The sequence below is a fragment of the Gossypium arboreum genome, chromosome 6 (genome assembly GCF_025698485.1).
Source record: "Gossypium arboreum isolate Shixiya-1 chromosome 6, ASM2569848v2, whole genome shotgun sequence".
Lineage (NCBI taxonomy): Eukaryota > Viridiplantae > Streptophyta > Magnoliopsida > Malvales > Malvaceae > Gossypium > Gossypium arboreum.
In genome coordinates, this window is record NC_069075.1 from 48,995,631 (window position 1) to 49,012,976 (window position 17,346).

Consider the following 17,346-nt stretch of genomic DNA (forward strand, 5'->3'; position numbering starts at 1 on the left):
AGGATGCCTCCTCTCGTGCGCGGATGGCATATGCTCTAGCAGAGTACGGGTCTCGGATCGGACAGCCGTATTAGAGGCTCCTCTCGATTACCACCCCTACCTCCAGAGATTCTCGGGGCCTACCTCCATTGTCGTTCCACTAGGTCTTGCACCTTGCGTCTTATTCCTCTCATCTAGCTCCGTGCAATCTCTAATGAAGTGGTCCTTGAACCGCATCCATAACAGCCCTATTAATGGACTTACCCCAACATTCACCTAGGTGTCGTCTTCCACATTGGGGCATTCGGTCTCTCTTGACGATTATTGCCCACACTAGCTACTGAAGTAGCTCGGAGTCCGTCGATGGTCGGGCTCTAATGGAAATTCCCGCAATCGTCCTCGACTTCTTGGTGTCCTCCACGAACCTCTTTACACCGAGAAACGGAGCTTTACTCGTCGATCTTTTACGGTAATCTCTTGCTTCAAATTCAGCCTTCTTCTTCTCCTTCCCAAGTTCATCCGCCTTGCGGCTCGTTCGACTAGTGTCACGAACTCCTTTATCTCCAAAATTCCCACTAGTAACTTTAACTCTTCATTCAATCCTTCTTCAAATCTTTTGCACATCGCAACCTCATCAGCCACACACTCCGAGCATACCGACTAAGTCTTACGAACTCATGTTCGTATTCGAGATCTGATCATCCGGCCTTGCTTGAGTTCCAAGAATTCCTTACGCTTCGATCGATGAACCGTTGACCAATGTATTTCTTTCGAAATTGGATTGGAAGAAATCCCAAGTAACTCGTTCATTTGGGACTATGGAAATTAAAGTCCTCCACCAATAGTAAGTCGAGTCTCATAACAAGGATATAGCACACTTAAGACATTCGTCGGGTGTGCATGACGATTCATCTAACACTCTAATGGTGTTATCGAGCGAACTCGGCCTTTTCGGCATCATCAAGAACTATGGCCTTGAACTCCTCGCCCCACGCTTCCTAATCAAGTCCACGGTGGTTTACTCACCTCACGGATCGATGCTCGGAGGCATTGCGGGCTCTTGGGGTGGAGTATTTAAATTCGGGAATGGTTGGACAGCCGGGTTGGTTCGGGCATATTACGCGACCCACTCATTCATCATGGTGAAGAAGGCTTGTTTCGCCTTCATTTTGATTATTCGCGGATGATCGAGGCTCAGCAGGCGGTGTCCCTTGCGCAGGAGCAGCCGCTACACTTTCAACGTCATCCGCCAAGGGTCTCTCTACCGGGTTCCATTGCTAATCAAAACAAAAATTCCAACCGTCAAGTCATCACATTATTAAGCGCTAACAATTTGGCATGTATAGCTAGACTCACACACGCTATGGTAGTCCTAGAACCGACTAAACCATGGCTCGATACCAATAAAATTGTAACACCCTAACTCGTGATCGACGATTATTGGGACACGAGGGTTAACGAGACAAATCCTCTAAAAGTACCGACCAATTTGGCATTTCTGGACAGGCTGGAAAGCTGCGTCACCGTCGCCTTAAAATCATATCTCGAGTTCCAAAACTCGGAAACTGGTTTCGTAAATTTTCCCTGAATTTAGACTCATATACCCATCCATGGATTTATTTTTAGAATTTTTGGTTGGGCCAATTGGTACAGTTTATTAGTTAAAGTCACCCATGTTACAGGGATTGACTGCTCTTACCTCCGCGCGTTACAACTTTAATATCTTTCTGTACAGGGCTTTAATACTGGTGTTGTTTGTTTCTAATGAAACTAGACTCAAAATGGAATCTGTACATATAAGCCATGACTCCTAATTCTTTTTGGATAATTTATGGTAAATTTTCAAAGTCGCGACAGGGGACCCAGAAATCGTTCTGGCCCTGTCTCACGAGAACTTTAATATTTCCCAGTATACTGCTCATATGGTCGTTTCGTTTCGTCCATATAAAAATAGATTCATCAAGGTTCAGTTCCATAATTTACTCACTATTTAATTCTACTTCTACTATTTTTAGTGATCTTTCAATCTCATCTCACTGCTGCTGTCCGCAACAGTTACTGCAGATGAACTATGCCAATTTCATGAATTTTTCCTTGGCCTTAATCATCCATCATACATGACACAAATTATGGCCACCTTAACAAAATTTGAGTTTCTAAGACTCGTGGCTATAGGTTCTAGCATCCCACTCGACGACCACATAGGCCATTTTCACATGGCTTAAAGTTTACAACCCACAATTCGACAAAATATAATAGCCTATACATGCCAAATGTTCTTCAACAACAAAAAACAATACCACAAGATTTCAGCCGGTGTGATGACTTCAACGACGGTTCCGAGCACGCAACAATACGAGTCCAAGAGACCTAAAATGGGTGACAAGAAAACACCGAGTGAGTTTACAACTCAGTAAGTCATAAGCATTCGTCAATCCATCGATAAAGTTACTACTACATGTACAACAAATGAGGCTAGGTACTCGTCCATATCGAATCTATACCATAATACCTCGAACCTTTCGGTCCAATCTCGTACCAATTCATACATCCACATTTCATATTCTACACAACAAGATAATCGAAGCATTTTACACATTAACTCAATTTCCAGCACAACCATACAATTTCAATCATCACATAGATTTAAGGCTTACCAAATTCAAACCCGAGCATGAACATATTTTCTATTCGTCAAGAGCTCGAGGTACTTACCCGATCCGCTGTCCGGGATTAGCTCGATAATGTCGCACACTCAAGTGCCAATTGTAATGCAAGAACATATAGTGAATCCGCACACTTAGTGCTATATGTATTCAACTCGCACACTTAGTGCTATATAATCAAACTCGCACACTTAGTGCTGTACAATTTTAAACCCGCACACTTAGTGCCAATCTTGTCACCGTGTCCATTTATACCCGCACACTTAGTGCCGAGACCAATACCTTATGTATTTTGCTGCCTTTATACATTCAACAATGGCATCATTCCATACACATACATTTCCATTTACACACCAACTCATTTAAACACATTTGCATATATATATTGATCATTTAAATCAACACCAAATATACGCTTAATGACTTACCTTGTGTTGGGTAAAAGCAGTCCAAGTCGGCTACTCGATGACCTTCGTCTTTCCCTTGCTTGATTCTCCTTCTTTAACTCCTTGAGCTTAATCAATAAATCAACTAGTTTAACCCTCTTGCTAAACATTCATAATTCAATTACACATGCATATGTATGTTTGTATATTCGCAACCATCCTCACTTATTACCCATTTGGTCAACAATCTAAGCCAAGATAAGGCTTCAATATGGTTGCCTCTAACCGAATACATGCACACCAATCTACTTCCTTTGGCGAATATGCATGTCTATGTGGAGGCTAATTTTACACTTAATACTACACAAAAAAACAGCATACATTTTCCTAATTAACGCATTACATATTGTAGTTCTATACACATCTCTCATTTATTTCATAACCAAACAACATCACAAGCAAATAGACACCTTAAAATAGTATACATGTCATACCAATTCATCATGTGCAAACATATATTCATGTAGGTGCAATGGCGAATTCTCAAGTGGCTTATATCCAAATATACACACATATCCAAAGCTTAAATCTTACTTACCATGCAACATGCATGAATCATACTTATGGATACAACATGGCGAATACCACAACACCATACCGTTTCAATTTGGTCATGGTTAAACAAAGAACTTAGTATCTCATTCAAAATGCTAAAAGAAAATCTAAGAATCCTCAATCTACCATCACATGAATCATTATCAAGCTTGATATTTAGCATGCAATGGCATTAACACCATATTCACTTTGGCGAATTTCATTCCCATGACATAACAAAGATTTGAACCATGGGCTAACAAGAACATCAAGCTAGCAACTAAAATATACATGAATCTCATGGCAAAACATCAAACTTACCTTAATCTAGGTACAAGTATGGCCAAACCTCCTCCTAAACCTCTTCCAAACCAACATGAAACAAGAATTCCTTCCTTCCTCCTTAGAATTTTCAGCCCAAAGGAAATGAAAATGATGAACAAAAATTCTTCTTTCTTTCTCCACACTCACGGCAACAAGGGCATCCCACTCATCTTTCTCTTTTTTTTTCATTTTTTATGCTTATTTTTATTATAATACTTCCTACATAACTCACTAGCCAAACATGTTGGAAACATGTTTTCCCTTACCCATCATGCCCACCTTGGCGGCCACTATAGTCAAATTTGGGGGAATTTGACATGCAAGGACAACATTTCCTAGTGTGCATCAATAGACCACTTCCACATTTGCCTATCTCAATTCTAAATTTTCTCACACAAGTCCTTTCTAGTGAAATTCACCTTTATAACACTAAATCAATCATCATAAAATGTCATACATGAGCACACACATATTATAGGCATCAAAATAAATTTTTAATTATTTTTATGCCTCGGTTTTGTGGTCCCGAAACCACATTCCGACTAGGGTCAATTTTGGGCTGTTACAAGAACTATCCTACACATGATTTGGAACTGGCCGCTGTTGTTTTTGCCTTGAAGATTTGGCGACATTATTTGTACGGTGAAAAATGCCGAATTTTTACTGATCACAAAAGTTTGAAGTACTTGATGAATCAAAAGGATCTGAATCTGCGACAATGAAGATGGCTTGAATTATTAAAGGATTATGATTTAGTGATTGATTATCATCCGGAAAAGCAAATGTAGTTCTTGGCGCCTTGAGCGAAATTTCTTTTTACTTTGAGAGCCATGAACACGGGGTTAGCATTGTCGATGATGGGTCAATCTTAGCAGAGATGAGAGCTAAACCGTTATTTCTCCAGTTGATTTGTGATGCTCAAAAGAATGATAGTGAGTTGCGGATCAAGAGAACTCAATGCGAATCGAGTTACGACTTCGATTTTCGAGTTGGACCGGATGATTGTTTGATGTTTCGAGACGAGGATATGTGTGCGAAAAACAATAAATTGATTCGAAAAAATATTACATGAGGCGCACAATGGTCATTTATCGTTCATCCTGGTAGCACAAAATGTATAATGATTTAAAGAAGTCAGATTGGTGGCGGTATGAAAAGGACATTTCGAATTTGTAACCAAGTGTTTGATCATCAACAAGTAAAAGTTGAACATCAAGTGCCTTGAGGATTACGTCAACCGGTAATGGTGCACGAGTGGAAATGGGACAAGATTACCATGGATTTTGTAACGGTTTGCCTTTAACTCCTAAAAGAAGGATGCTGTTTGGGTAGTGGTTGATAGATTAACAAAGTCACCCACTTTATACCAAGACGTCTGATTACTCACTTGATAAATTAGCCGAATTATATGTTCTGAAATTGTGAAGTTGCACGGAGTACCTATGTCTATAATATCGATAGAGATCCAAGATTTACCTCGAGATTTTGGAAAAAGTTACAAGAAGCTTTGGGTACAAAATTGAACTTTAGTACCGCATTTCATCCACAAACAGATGGTCAAGCGAAAGAGTAATCCGGTACTCGAAGATATGCTTAGATCTTGTGTTTTAGAATTTGGAGGTAGTTGGGAGAAATATCTATCTTTGATTGAGTTTGCCTACAATAACAATTATCAATCAAGTATACAAATGGCACCGTCTGAAGCCTTGTATGGTCGTAAGTGTCGGACTCCTTTATATTGGACCGAGCTTAGTGAGAAACAGATTCATGGAGTTGATCTAGTTAAAGAAACCAAGAGAAAATAAAAGTAATTGAATTGCTTAAAAGTCGCTTCAGATCGACAAAAGTCATATGCTGATTTAAAAGAAAAGAGATTGAATTTCGGTGGGTGATAAAGTGTTCTTGAAGGTGTCACCATGGAAAAAGATTCGAGATTTAGTCGGAAAGGCAAGTTGAGTCCGCGTTTTATTGGGCGTCTGAGATTCTTGAGAGAATTGGACCATGGCATATCGGTTGGCCTTACCGGCGAGTTAGAAAGAATTCATAACGTGTTTCATGTATCAATGTAGCGACGTTATCGTTCGATCCTTCACATGTGATTTCCCAATGAAATTGAGATTCGATCGGATATGACCTATGAGGAGAAACCAATAAAGATTTTGGCTCGAGAGGTTAAGCAGTTAAGAAATAAAAGTATAGCTTTAGTGAAAGTATTGTGGCACGGACATGGGATAGAAGAGGCTACGTGGGAACTGAGAGGAAGCTATGAGGAAACAGACCCAAACCTCTTTCTGGGTAAGATTTTCTGGGACGAAAATCTCAAAAGGGGGAGAATTGTGACAACCCGAATCGGGGCCTAATCGGAATAGTGGTTTCGTGACCACAAATCCAAGATAGAAATAATTGTTTTATAATTATTTTGGGGTTTATGATATGATTGCATGATTGTGTGAAAATTTCGTGATGAAATTCTATGCCTAAAGTGCTTAAATTGAAAGTAGGGACTAAATCGAATAAGTTGCAAAATTTGCATCCCAGAAGTTTTTAGTATGAAATTGTTTTGGAATATTAATTAGGAGGTCTTAAATAGCAATTTGACCAATTTTAAGTTCATGGACAAAATTAAGACATGGAAGGAATTTTTGAAAGTTTAGTAAGGAGGGGCATTTTGGTCATTTGGATATTAAATGAAATAAAATGGGAAAAATAACACAAAATTGATCATCATCCTCCTTAGTTGCTGCCGAATTCTCCCTCTCTCCATAGCTAGGGTTTCTTCAATTTTCAAGCTCCATAGTAAGTGATTCCAAGCCCTGTTTTTAATGTTCTTTACGTTTTTAGAATCCCGGAAGCTCGATTAAGCTTATGCTAGTAATAATTTAACCTAGGGTTCACATTTGGAAAAATACCCATAGGTGAAATTTGTGTATTTTGATGTTTTATGATAGAATATGAGGTTTTAAATTATGTTAAATAACTTGTGCTACTCGGTTTTAAGTGAAAACGAGTAAAAGCAGCATAATCGGTAAAAATACCTATTGTTCATAACTATATGATAGAGTGAGAATTTGATGTTGTTGTAGAAGAGAAAATGTTCAGCATATCATAAAACATAAGAATAAGGGCTGAAATTAAATTCCAGAGCCTAGGGGCAAAAATGTAATTTTGTAAAGTTAGGGGCAAAATGTAATTTTTCCATAATGTGATTTTTGGATTGAAATAAATAGTATGAGTATTAAATGAGCTAAATGTGTTATTATAGATCAAGAAAGACGCGAATTGATCTCGAGCAGGGGAAGGAAAAGTTTTGGACTAAATTGCAAAATTTCCACATTTTGCACCAAGGTAAGTTTGTATGTAAATATTACAATAATTTCATGTACATTCTTATATTTCAGCCTATTATATAAACATACTAGCTGATGTTAAAATGTAAATCGACTATTGGAAAAATGGAAATAAATATAGAGAGAGATCCGGTTGAACATTCTGAGAGATCGAATGAAATAGAGGGCGTAGCTAGGTCACATGTATGATGCCGAGTGCACATCATGTGTACAAGAAAGCTACGAGACACCACAGTAGTAGCTAGGTCACATGCGTGATACGAGATGTATCCCATGTAGACAAGAGAGCTACGTGAAAGATAAATGTAGCTAGGTCGTATGTGATTCCAAGTGAAGGACACCATGTAGACAAGAGAGCTACGTGAAAGATAAATGTAGCTGGGTCGCATGCGTGATTCCAAGTGACGGACACCATGTAGACAAGAGAGCTACGAGACAAATCGGCTAGGTCGCATGAGTGGTACTAAGTGTTCACCATGTGTACAAGAGAGCCGAACTAAACGAAGTATGATGGTGGGGTGTGTCTTTGAAACCATTAAATATCGAGGATTGATCCAATTGTTCAACGGGATGGTTTTGTGGTGATATTGTGGTTTGGACCTACACTTATGGTGAATGAAATGTGGTGAAAATGATTTGTGGTATATACAAATATAAGATAAAATGAGGTTAGCATAAAGAATTTGTGAAAGAGTGAAATTAGCATTAAAACTGTTTTTAGATGGTAGCAGTGACGTGATTTTGAAAAATAACCAAAAATAGGAGGAATATAATTAGAGGTTGAATGAGATGTGAAATTAAAGTTTAATGAGTCTACTTTTATATAAAAGAAACATAGAAAGCAAAGGAATTCTATATTTTGAGATATTCACAATTGTATGTGACTCGCTCAGGATGAATACGTGATCCCCTGTTCGAAATTTGAAAAATCATTAAAAATTGTACAAAGCAAATTAAGAAATATAGTTTACATGCCTAAATTCCTTATTGAGACTAGTTTTAAATGAAACAGACATCAGGGTTTTTGAATTGTGTACTGAGAGATATTCAATTCGTAGTGAACAGAGGTCAGATCAGTTGAGCTGTGTAACAGGGAAACTTTAACTAATAAACTGTACTAATCGGCTGAACCAAAATTATAGAAAAAATTAGCAAAAAGCTTTATGAGTCTAGATTCAGGGAAATTTTACGGATTTGAATTTCGAGTTTTGTAACTCGAGTTATGATTTATTTAGTTAATATGACGCAGCAGAGACAGCTTAATCAAAGTGGAATGAATAGTGAAGTTAAAGTAGATATACTTGAATTGTTGTGTAAACATGTTAGATTTTTTTTAGTATTTACATACTTACTTACTAAGCTATAAGCTTACTTTGTTTCTCTCTTTTGTCTTATAGTGTTCTTGACTTGCTCAGAGTTAAGGATCGTGAAGATCTACCCGCACTATCATACTTTAGGGTATTTGAACTAAACGTTTTGAATTATGGCATGTATAGTAGGCTTAATTATTTTGTTACGTGTCATATTTGTCTAGGTTAAAATATTAGTTACTGATTTTCGACCAGATACTTTGTACAAGCCATTAAAGTGGGCTAATATTGTTCAAGACATATGTTATACGATGCACTATCAAATTGGATGACATATTTATATCTCGATTATGTTTAATGGTATGTGTTATGTTCTGGTAATACCTTATATCCTGTTCAGGCGACGGTAACGGGTAAGGGGTGTTACAGAAAGAATTTGGAACTCGGAAAGAAGATAGAAAAGCTCTAGGAGGAGAAGATGTACCTGCGTCTAGATGCTGACCTGCAAAAAAAGGAGGTTGAAAAAGTTAGGAAGGAAAAGAGGAAGATTGAGGAAGACCAAGATGATTTAAAAGAGGAGTATAAGAAGGCACAAGTATCTTTAAAGCGAGTGGGGTGGTAGAAAGAAGTTCAAGAGGAAAGAGCTAGAGTCGAGTGTTGGGAGAGGAAGTTCCAAGAGATGCGGTCGCAGAATTTGGCATTAGAGAAAGAGAATAAAGGGTTGAAGACTAAGGTAACTGAGCTTGGAAGATCCCTTCGTTGGCACCGAAACCATGATCCTACGGTCGAGTTAAAGGAGCTAAAAAGTAAGGTTGAAGATTTGGAAGTGGAATTGTATGATGGTGAACTTCGGATTGAACAGCTCGAGGCGCAAGAAGATTGTATAAAAGGAGAGCGTCATCAAGTTAAAGGTCAAGTCAGAGATAGGGATACATTATTGGGGAGGCTATAGCCAAGATCCGAGAGATTGCTGAATATGTTCTAGACTTAGCAGTACGAGCTGATGCATTGAGTATGATGTATGAGTCACCATCTCATAAAGGTCGAGAGTTAGCCCTTTTATTAGATAAAGTTAGAACTTTGGGCATTAGGGTAAAGGCGTATATGTAACCCATTTATATGTAAAGATATTCCTTTTCTAAATAAAGTTTTCTAAATGAGGTTGAATCGAGATCAATGCCTTTTTGCATTCATGCATTTGCATTACATCACATCATATGCATTCGAAGTTATAGAAAGACCCTAATTAGTTAAAGTTTACTTCTAAGGTAAAAAAGAAAATCTGGAAATCACACATCCTTACGACACTCGTACTAAAACTAAGAGTATGGATCAAAGGTTCGAACAATTGCAAAAGGATATGCAAGACCAATTGCAAGAGAAGTTGGCCAAAATGCAGAATGACATGAGGGAGTAAATGCTAGAGGCTTAGAGGAATATGATAGCTGAAATGGCTCAGTTGATAAGGGCCACTGATAAAGGGAAAGCCCCCGTCGCTATCACTGGTGAGGAAGGTGAGGATCATCCTCCGAGTTTTACTCCGTCTCCTGTGCCACTGCAAACCGAAGCACCTCCTAGAAGGCCATCTGTCACTGTAAGGCCTCAACATAGGTCGGTTGATGCTGGAATCCCCGTGAATTTTCCATCTGGGTCGAGAAATAACTTGGGCGATAGCCCGATTAACCCTATCGCTCCTAATCTAGATATGATGGAGAGGGAAAGAATGGCAAACGAATCTTCAAAACAGTTGGAGGATCGTTGCAAGTTGTTGGAGGAGAAGTTTAGGGTTTTAGAAGGCGTTGGCAATCATCATATTGATGCCAAAGACTTAAGTTTGGTCCCAGACTTGGTGCTTCCTCACAAATTTAAAATGCCGGAGTTTGAAAAGTACAACGGGACTACTTGCCCAGAGGCACACATAACAATGTTTTGTAGGAGAATGACTGGGTATGTGAACAATGATCAACTATTGATCCATTGTTTTCAAGACAGCTTAGTAGGAGCAGCGGCTAGGTGGTACAATCAGTTGAGCCTTGCAAGAATCGGTTCATGGAGAGATCTTGCACAAGCCTTCATTCAATAGTACAACCATGTGACTGATATGATGTCAGACAGGATCACGCTTCAAAACATGGAGAAAAAGCCTAATGAAAGTTTTAAGCAATATGCACAACGATGGAGGGAAATGGCAATGCAAGTACAACCACCACTGTTAGAAAAGGAGACCACCATGTTGTTTATCAACACTTTGAAGGCGCCGTTCATCACTCACATGATTGGAAGCACCGCAAAAAGTTTCACGGATATAGTTATGGTAGGAGAGATGATTGAGAACACCATAAGGGGTGGTAAAATTGAGGAGGAAATGGCTAAAAGATCGGCCCCAAGGAAAAAGGACAACGAGGTGAATAACATGAATAGTTTCAACTCGAGGGCAATCACAATTGGTCAACCCAAAGCAGCCGCGGTCGAGCAACAAAGTACTCAAAGACAGGAATCGTGCACAAAACAGAATTTGAAAAGGATGCAATTCACGCCTATCCCTATGACGTATCGTGAGCTTTATCAAAGCTTATACGATGCACATGCTATTGCTCTATTTCACTTGAAACCACTACAGCCACCGTACCTCAAATGGTATGATGCAAATGTTATATGCGAATATCATGCGGGAATACCGGGGCATTCGATTGAAAACTGCACCGGATTCAAGAAGGTCGTGGAGAGGCTTATCAAGATAGGGGTTGTGAAATCCGACAGTACCCCCAATGCTGAAAATCCGTTACCAGATCATGGCAATCAAGAAATGAATGCCATTGATGAAACTAGGGAAGGAAGAATCAAGGAAGATGTTGCTAAGGTGAAGACACCCATGAAAGTAATATGGGAGGAGATGGTGAAGAGAGGTATGTTGACCTCTGGAAAAGGTAGAGGAAGAATGGAGAACTATTATGAATTCCATGGAGAGGTGGGTCATATGATCCAAAATTGTGAAGAGTTCAAGGCCATGGTGCAAGGCTTTATGGTTAACAAAGAGCTACAGGTTTTTTAGGGTAGTTCTTGCAGAAGACAAATATGTGTGCTGGAAAGTGAACAACAAGGAACCAGCCAACCAAGAATTATTATTTCCTTGCCGGGGAATAATGAAGTGGGGGCGCAAACCGAGCCCAAGGTCGTCATCCATAAACCCACTCCTTTCCCTTACAAGGATGACAAGAGGGTGCCATGGAGCTATGACTGTAGTGTAACAGTACTTGAGGGGGAGAGTATAGCCAGTGCGTCTAGGGGCGTGCAAAATGAAGGTTCCCATACACGAAGTGGGAAGCGTTATGATGAGGGGGCATCAGAGTGGAGCCCCAAAAAATAAAGGATGTTGACGTTGAAAAGAAGAAAGAAGTTGAAGTGCCTGTCAAGGAGCCGGTAATGGAGGAGGAGGCTAAGGAGTTTCTAACGTTCCTTAAGCATAGTGAGTATAGTGTGGTCGAGCAGTTCCATAGGCAGCCAGCGCGTATATCAGTATTAGCCCTACTTCTGAGTTCTGAGGTGCATCGGGATGCATTGTTGAAGGTGCTTAACGAAACATATGTCACCCACGACATATCCGTTAACAAGTTGGACCGGTTGGTGAATAACATCAGTGTTGACGATTTTATCTACTTCAATGATGATGAAATTCTACTTGGGGGCATAGGGTCAACCAGGGCCTTACACATCACTACTCGGTGCAAGGGATACACGCTTCCAAGTGTATTCATTGATAATGGGTCAGCTTTGAACGTCCTTCCATTATCCATATTGAACAGATTACCCATTGACAGTTCGCATATGAAACATGTCACAATGTGGTAAGAGCCTTCGATGGAACCGAAAGGAAAGTGATGGGACGAATTGACATCCCTTTAGAAATTGGGCCAAATACATATGAAGTTGATTTCTTGGTGATGGATATCAAGCCCTCCTATAATTATTTATTGGGGAGACCATGGATACACTCGGCAGGAGCGGTGCCCTCCTCATTGCACCAAAAATTGAAGTTAGTGATAGATGGACGGTTAATAACCATCATTGCGGAGGAGGACACTATAGCAGCAATCACTAGCAAGTCCCCTTATGTCGAGGCGAATGAAGAGGCTATTGAGTGTTCTTTCCGCTCTTTAGAAATCATCAATGTTGGAAGGAAGTGAGGTATCGGTACCCAAAATGTCTAGAGCCACAAGGATGGCCCTGCAAATGATGATGGGGAAGGGAGCATTGCCAGGAAAAGGACTAGGAAGGCAGGTGTAATGAGGGGTTCAAATCCCAAAACTGATTGAGAAGAAAGATCGCTTTGGTTTGGGCTTCAAGCCAGACCATAAGCATCGGAGGCAAGATATTGAGAAGCGCCAAGTGAGAAGAAAGGCACGTTTGAACGGAGGAGAAGTGGAGTGGGAACCGATGACATTCCCACCTATATCCAAATCCTTTAAGTCAGAAGGGTTACTGGTAGAAGAAAGTCATTAGATTAATGCTGTACACAATCAGGGATTGGAGCAAGGAAGCCTCGAGGGCATTCGCCCTTACGAACCGGGGAGCTCTCTGAACAATTGGACACGGAGGACCTTCCTGTAGTCTTTAGGAATTTTTCAGAGTAATTCTCAAAACATGCCTGTTACTCTAGGGCCTAGGAGTAGTAAGATTGCGTTTGTGAAAAAGGCTTATGACCATCTATTATTATTTTAATAAAACATAACTTTATTATCAATTTGGACAAATATGGTTTCTTTTTATCAATCAATATTTCGTTAAAATTTTTCATAGCACATAAACAATCATTCTTATATTCATTCATTCTTTGTATATTCTTTCATACTCCCATAGGTCCCTAGATATCAATGATATGAGCAATCGACATCAAATCATCGATTTCTCTTGCGAGCAAGACATGTGTTTAGAGGAATCTCAGGATTTTGAAGATGGACAAGATTGTGATGTGTCTCCTGATCTGTTAAGAATGGTAAAACAGGAGGAAAAAGGAATTATGCCGCATGAGAAAGAGGCAATAGAAAATGTAGCCCTAGAAGAAGGGAAGGAGTTGAAAATTGGAACACTGATTACCGAGGGCACAAGCCATGGTCTGGTTGAGTTGCTTCGAGAGTTCAAGGATATCTTCGCATGGTCATATCAAGATATGCCCGGATTGAGTACCGACAGTGTAGTACATCATCTTTTGATAAGACAGGATTGCAAACCAGTCTAACAGAAGTTGCGGAGAATTCGGCCAGACATTGTTGTAAAAATAAAAGATGAGGTTAAGAAGGAGTTCGATGCAGGATTCTTACAAGAGGTCAAGTACTCCGAATGGGTAGCTAATATTGTGCCGGTCCCTAAGAAGGACGGGAAGGTACAAATGTGTGTTGATTACAAAGATCTGAATAAAGCTAGCCCAAAAGACAACTTTCCTTTGCCGCACATTGACACTTTGGTAGACAACACGGCGGGACATTCATTGTTTTCCTTTTGGATGGTTTCTCAGGGTACAATCAGATAAAGATGCATCCAAAGGACATGGATAAAACCACTTTCATAACCTTGTGGGGCACTTTTTGCTACAAAGTAATGCCGTTTGGACTGAAGAACGCAGGGGCAACCTACCAGCGGGCCATGATGAACTTGTTTCACGACATGATGCATAGGAACATTGAAGTATATGTTGATGACATGATTGCTAAGTCCCGAACAGAGAAAGAACATATTGAAGTTTTGAGAAGACTATTCTTGAGGTTGAGAAAGTTTCAGTTGAGGCTCAATCCGGCAAAGTCCACCATCGGAGCTAGATTGGGAAAGCTATTGGGTTTCGTAGTTAGTGAAAAGGGAATAGAAGTTGATTCAGACAGTGTCAGAGCAATACGAGAATTGCCTCCACCACAAACTCAAAAAGAAGTTCGAGTATTCTTAGGAAGGTTGAATTACATCGCTCGGTTCATTTCACAACTAATTGAGAAATGTGATCCTATCTTCTGCCTCCTCAGAAAGCACAATCAAGGTACTTGGGATGAGGAGTGCCAGAATGCTTTTGAAAAGGTCAAGCAGTATTTGTTGAATTCTTTGGTATTATCTCCACCTAGCCCAGATAAACCGTTAATACTGTACTTGTCAGTGTTCAGTAATTCTATGGGATGTGTGCTTGGTCAGCATGACGAGTCAGGGAAAAAGGAGAAGGCAATTTATTATCTCAGTAAGAAATTCACCGACCGTGAAATGAGATATCCACCAATTGAAAAGTTGTCTTTGTCTTACTGATTTGGACAACTCGGAGATTAAGACAAGACATGCTATACCATACCACTTGGCTCATCTCAAAGCTTGATCCATTGAAATACATGATGGAGTCAACGACTCTAAATGGGAGAATGGCGAGATGGCAAATTTTAGTTTCAGAGTTTGATATAGTCTACATAAGTCAGAAGGCTATAAAAGGAAGTGCGGTAGCAGACTTCTTGGCCAGTAAGGCTCTAGAGGATTATAAGCCATTGAACTTTGATTTTCCAAATGAGGAGTTAATGTGTATAGCAACGACCGAAGATTCTCCTTGGAAGCTAAATTTTGCTGGGGCTTTTAATGCAGTCAGAAATGGAATTGGGGCAGTCTTGGTATCCCCGAATGGCGATCATTACCCGTTCGCGTGCAAGTTGGACTTTGATTGCACGAATAATATGGCTGAGTATGAAGCATGCATCATGGGCCTTCAAGTAGCTATAGAGCGAGGTATAAAAACCCTAGAAGTATATGGAGATTCTGTGTTGGTAATTTATCAGCTTAGAGGTGAATGGTAGACAATGGACCCTAAATTAATGAATTATCGAAAGGTAGTTTTGGGGTTACTTGAGGAGTTCGATGACATCACCTTCAATTATCTCTCACGAGACAAAAATCAGATGGCAGATGCTTTAGCAACTTTGGCTTCAATGATTAAGGCAAATAAAGAGGAAGAGATGAGACCAATTCAAATGAGTGTCTACGAGGCTCCAGCTCATTGTTGTAACATTGAGAAGGAAGAAAAGGACGATAACCCTTGGTATCAAGATATATTATGATATGTAAGAGATCGTAAATACCCTGAACAGGCCAATGAAAATGACAAACGAACTTTGAGAAAGTTAGCTTGCGACTATGTCCTAGATGGGGATATCCTGTACAAGAGAAGGAAAGACCAAGTACTTTTGAGATGTGTCGATGCTGTGGAAGCTAAGCTAATTTTAGAAGAAGTTCATGAAGGTGTATGTGGGACGCATGCAAATGGGTTCACGATGGCAAGGCAAATCATGAGGTTTGGCTATTATTGGGCCACTATGGAAGGGGACTATATTAACTATACTAAGAAATGCCATAAGTGTCAGATTTATGGGAACAAAATTCATATACCACCTTCACCTTTGCATGTTATGACTTCTCCATGGCTCTTCTCCATGTGGGGCATGGATGTCATTGGACCAATATCACCTAAAGCTTCGAATGGACATCGGTTTATCTTCGTGGTAATTGACTACTTTACAAAATGGGTAGAGGCCGCTTCTTATGCGAATGTTACTAAGTGGGCTGTGAGTCGATTCTGGAAGAAGGAAATTATTTGTCGGTATGAAATGCCTGAGAAGATCATATCCGACAATGCATTGAACTTAAAGAATAAAATGATAGCAGAGGTTTGCGACTAGTTCAAGACCAAGCATCACAATTCTTCTCCCTATCATCCAAAAATGAATGGGGCAGTGGAGGCTGCCAACAAGAACATTAAGAAAATAATGGGGAAGATGTCTGAGACCTATAGAGATTGGCATGAGAAGTTACCGTTTGTACTCCTGGCCTATCGAACATCTGTCAGAACTTCTACTAGGGAAAAACCATTCTCGTTAGTTTATGGGATGGAAGCAGTGTTATCTATTGAAGTAGAAATACCTTCTCTTCGAATTTTGACAGAGATAAGGTTAGATGAAGCTGAATGGGTTCAATCCCGATATGACCAGTTGAACTTGATTGAGGAAAAGAGGCTAAGAGCCATTTGACATGGTCAGATGTTCAGAAGTGAATGATGCAAGCTTATGATAAGAAAGTTCGACCAAGAGAGTTCCACGAGGGAGACCTTGTACTGAAAAAGATCCTTCCTATTCAAAAAGACCTTAGGGGGAAATGGATGCCGAATTGGGAGGGGCCGTATGTCATGAAGAAAGCTTTCTCTGGTGGTGCATTGATCTTAACGGAAATGGATAGGAAAAGTTTACCTAACCCAGTGAACTCAGACTCAGTTAAAAAATACTTTGTCTTAAGGAGAAGAGAATCCAAGGTGAAAACCCACAAAGGGTGCTTTGAGGTTTCGAAAATCAAAAAAGAAAAAAAAAACAAACAGAAAAACAAAAAAAAAAAAAAAAAAAAAAAAAAAAAAAAAAAAAAAAAAAAAAAAAAAAAAAAAAAAAAAAAGAGAGAAGAGGAAAAAAGAGAATAATGGAGAGGCAAAGGTGAAAACCCGCAAAGGGCGCCTTATGACCAAAAGGGTTTTGGTTGAAAACTCAAAAGGGCAACTCAAATTCTGAAGCATCCGGTAATCTTGTTCAACAAAGAAAGAAGAACGTTGCATACTGGGGCATCAACAGAGTACTTTGAATCTTCTAAACACATGCCTTCATGAAGTTGATGTATAAGCGCTCAAGCGGCGATATCTAGGGCATCTAATTTTTGGCCTGTTTGCTATCTTTAGATTTTTTTTTCT